The sequence below is a fragment of the Equus przewalskii genome, chromosome 24 (assembly GCF_037783145.1).
Source record: "Equus przewalskii isolate Varuska chromosome 24, EquPr2, whole genome shotgun sequence".
In the NCBI taxonomy this organism is placed as follows: Eukaryota; Metazoa; Chordata; class Mammalia; order Perissodactyla; family Equidae; genus Equus; species Equus przewalskii.
The window spans coordinates 28,841,222-28,845,921 of NC_091854.1; the positions used below are offsets into that span (position 1 = coordinate 28,841,222).

Here is a 4,700-nt window from a genome sequence, read left to right on the forward strand (position 1 = left end):
TAGGGGAACACCCCCAGGGAGGTACAGGCGCACTCCTGCGCTGCTTTTAAAATATGCCCACAAACTGTCTGATACTCCTTTCTTCAAGAGGGAGAACGACATCTCCTCTTCTTGTGTGTAGGCTGGACTTAGCGACCCTCTTCTAAGAAACAGGACAAAGGAGAAGTGACAATGTGACACTTCCAAGACTAGGTCATAAAAGGCATTGAGTTTCTCCTGGCAACAGCCGTGAGGGCCATCTTGCAGGGGAACCCTGGATCCCGGTCAGGCCTGCAGGTGACTGCAGCCCAGCACATCTCTACTGCAACCACGAGAAACCCCGAGTCCAAACCACCCAGTTAAGCCGCTTCTGACTTCCTGGCCCACAGAAACTATGAGATAATAAATGTTTACTGTTTTAAGCTGGTAAGTTTTGGGGTAATTTGTTATGTAACCATAGATAGTTAACACAACCCCATAACGAAGCGTATTGATATTTCTTGACATCAGAAGCGTATGATGTATGACTATCCACAGCAAATGGTTTGGATAAAATCTGCAAATAACCTTCACCCAGCTCAGTCAGGTTTCACTGTGAAATGAGCTGCCCCAAACAGAGCATTTTTAATTTTATCTTGGAAGTGTCAAGGAGAGCTTCTGAAAGGGGATTACACAATGCAAAACATTCTGGGGACAGTTTCCAGCCCCAGTGTGCCCGTCAGATGGTGACTGGATCAGGAAACCAATGCCACAACTGAATTACTTGTCTTATAAGAATCATTAAGAGCAGCACACTGCCTTCCTCACTAAGCTCTAGGCTCGGAACGTGTGGACTGTCTCGTCTTCACAGACTTTGCAGCCAGAAGGAGCCTTAGAGGTGCTCCAGGCCATGGTTTTCCAAAGCACAGTAAAGGGGTCACGGTCATCAGGAGTGGGACAGTTGAGGAAGGGGTCATGCAGGTTCTGGGCCTTACCCGGGCCTACTGAGTCAGAAGCTCAGCGGCGGACCTAGGAATCCTATGGGCTCCATGGAATTGGGTAAGTCAGTTAACCTCTTGAAACCTGAATTTCTGCATTCCTAAAACGGGGTTAGTAACGTGTGCTCCCGAAGATTGTTAGCCAGATCAAAGGAAATGAGGTAGTGAAGTGTCTGACAGCCCCTGGTATAAAAATGACGTCTGACTGGAGCTGTGTGAGCAAGCGTACATCTTGATTCCAGGGAGACCAGCACCGCTGTCACCGCCATCCGAGGGGTCAGTGGGGTACAATGGCTTACGTGCAATGATAACAATAGCAGTGACACAATTGTTGAATGCTCACGCACCAGGGACTGCTCAGGGCACTCAGCCAACATTAACTAATTAAATTCTCGTGACAATCCCATGAGACAGATGCTTTTTTTTAGACCTATTTCACAGATGAGGAAACTGAGGCACAGAACAGTTAAGTGACAAGCCCAGGGTTATAGCTTCCAAGTGGCAGAGCCAGGATTTCAACCCAGGGAACCTAAGTAATTTGTGACGGTAAGGTTTGCGCAGGCCTGCTTGACCTAAAACAAAAGAGAAGGGACCCCAAGTGCCAAAATGTCCTCCTTTCTCAATGAATGCCTGTTACTCAGCCTCAGAGCTAGGCGGAAGGCTGCGGCCCCCGGTGAACTGTACTCCCCGCAAAGCTGCCTCTCAAACTCTCACCGGGAGCGTGTTTGCATGAAACAAAGGGAAGCACCGGGAAGCCCTGGGCCTGGAGAACCCCCCCGAGAGCTGCTCAGCTTCGTTCAGTTCTCCTGAGCTGACCTCCCACAATCCATCCCCTCTGCCTGGAATTCTCCCTCACCTTCCTTATCCTTCACGCCCCGTTGTCCTTCCAGTTGGATTCTTGACATCCTCGGAGAGACCTTCTCTGATCATCCCATTCAAAACAAATGTCCCGCCCCAGCCCCCACTCTCGATTACTCTCTGTAATAGCCCTCTCTTCATTTCCTACCAGCACTTCCCATAATTTGTAATCATTTTATTTATTTGATATCTGTTCCTGATGGTTCCTCTTGCTCCAGGAAGGCAGGAACCATGTCTGTCTGATTCGCCACTGTGAACTCCAGGACCTGATTGTAAGCCGGGTCCGGCACATTGCCGACTCATCAGGACTTGTCGAATGCGGTGAATATGCTGAAAACCCTGCATGGATGGGCTGGCCTCCCCACCCACCCCGCTCCTCATGGTGCCACCTGCACCTTTCCCTTGGGGGGACCTGCTGAGCTACAGCCCTGGGACAAGGGACGTACTGCCTTCAGCATTGTCACCACCCTCAGCAGGGACTTCTCACCCCCCTCCTTTACCACACAGCACCTACGTGTTCTGGAAGCAAGACTGAACCAAGCCCAGAGGAGCAGCCTGGACAGAGTGGAGGAGTGGCTCGGAGCACCTCCTTGTGTGTTTGTACAAGGGACCAGTGCTGGAGCTCCAAGTCTTCATTCCTAGAGGAGGAAATAGAATTGAGTGACGTAATTCATACCACAAGGCGATGGTTTTCTTTAAGCCAAAACCAGCATCATTAGCTACTGTGCACAAGGTCTCTTTAGACCAATGCATCGAATGGCACCCATGGTTTGACCAGTTAATCCACAGCTGAGACCACAGCTGGAGGCGGCGACAGCAGAGAGAAGGCACCAGCGCCCCAGCTCGGCTCAGCCGTGGACAATCCATGGTCCTTCTGACTGCGGAAGAAAAAAAATCACAGTTTGCTGTTGAATTGTTCTTCCCTCTGCAGGGCCTTAGGAAAGCAAAACTGGTAACTGGGGATGACTTCAACATGGCAATTCAGTGAGGAAAGCAGGCTTGTGTGGTCATTTAAACAGCAGAACCTCCCAGAAGGCAATTCCTAGAAATAAAATGCCAAGCATAGCGCAAGTCATCCAACAGCCTCTGGAGCGGGAATTTTCAGCTCGGCGGAAACCACTCACCTAGCGTTCAAAGAGAGAAGAACAGCACTATGCCAGCTCCTTACGCGTGCCGTGTTTCTGAGATGCAGAACTAATTAGCCAACTAAATAATTGCTCTGAAATTCATTTGACGTTTTTTAGCTCCGTGACCCTGAGTAAGCTACTTGACCTCTCTGGGCCTCTATATCCTGCAGAATAGAGATAATTGCAGTTCTTGCCTCATGCGGTGTAAAGAGTAAATAAATTATAATATAGGTAAATGCTATGTTCAGTGTCTGATACATAACAAATGCTATGAAAGTGCTGAAAATTATTTTGTTTTGGCAGATGGCAACAGCAAATATGCTCACGAGGAAGCCTGCATGCACCTGCATCAATCATATCCTTATCCCAGCCTGCTTTTCCACCTCCATCCTAGGGCAACCTGAGGACAAGGATGCTGTCTTTTTCTCTGGGTACCCCAGGGCCACCAAATTATCTGGCGAATAAGAAGCATTCAATACGCATTTGTGATGAATAGATAAAGCTATATTGCTCTGAGGTTATAAAATGGATAACACACAGTCCTTGCCCTTGAAGAGCTCCTGGCCAGGCAGGGGGAAAGACACTCAACAAAACCCCCCGTTGTGTGATGGATTAGAGTTCCTAAAGAGGCAGGAAAACAAGCTGTTAGAACTCGCTTCGCCTGGGGGAGTAGCCAGGGAAGGAGGTGATGGGAAAGCCAGCCTCGCGGGAAGAGAGGGACTTGCCAGGTAAAGGCTGGGCTGCAGGAGGCGGCGTCTGACCTGGGGTTGGAAGGAGCAGCCTTCCTGGGGTTGGGAGTCAACCCATGAAGAAAGTAGAGAGGGCTCTCCGGGCAGGTGACGTAGCCTGCGTGCACCTCCGGCTCGGGGTGCGGGGGGTGTGCATGTGTGTGTGCGCGAGTGAGATGATTCACCGTCAGACCGTAAATTCCTATGGCACAGGAGTCAGCGTGCTCTTTCTACACAGGGCTAAAGAGTAAATATTTTCAGCTTTGTGAGCCATCCAGAGTGTCACAACTACTCAACTCTGTCACTGTAGCAAGAAATCAGCTGTAGACAATATGTAAACAAGTGGCTGGGCAGATTTGGCCCGGGGAGGGCTGGATTTGGTTCATGGGCCCTCCAATGGGACAAGGAAACCGCCCTTCTGGCTTCCCAAGGAGACAGCAGAAGAGGTGGCCAACCCACAGGGTGTGGGCTGGGGAGCCCATGCCATGATCAGACCTGCTCTTTGCATGGGTCATCAAGTGCTATGTTACAAATTATCTCAAAACTCAGCAGCTGAAACTGCCAACACCTATCCTAGTTTCCCGTAAGGGGGAGTGTGGGCAGTTCTGGCTTGGGGTCTCCTATGAGGCTGTGGTCAAGATACTAACCGGGCCGCAGCTTTCCGACGGCCTACGGGGGCTGGCGCGTCTTCCCTCAAGGCGGTTTGCTCACGTGGGCCATGAGGGGGTGCTGGCTTTGGCAGGAGCTCCAAGTCCCTCCCCACATGACCCTCTCTACAGGGCTGCCTGAGTCTCTCACAACATGGTGGCCGGCTTCCCCGGAGTAAACAACCCAAGAGACCAAGCTGGAAGCCGGGATTAGCCTGGGAAGTCACACACCGTCACTTTTGCCTTATTTAATTGGTTAAATAGACAGACATGGGTTCAACGTGCAGACAGATACTACGCAAGACATGAAAGCCAGGAGACAAGGACTCCTGGAGGCCATTTTGGGGCTGGCTGCCAAGCCCTGTTCTTCATAACCTCCATGAG

At 50.6% G+C, this 4,700-nt stretch overlaps 1 long non-coding RNA gene across 1 annotated transcript; it reads left to right on the forward strand.

The window, feature by feature from the left end:
• Positions 1–221: 221 nt before the first annotated feature.
• LOC139079133 (uncharacterized) lies at positions 222–3,480 on the forward strand. The gene is made up of 2 exons (XR_011532466.1): positions 222–405; positions 3,245–3,480. It is a non-coding gene; the product is annotated as an uncharacterized lncRNA (long non-coding RNA).
• The last annotated feature ends 1,220 nt before the right edge of the window (positions 3,481–4,700 follow it).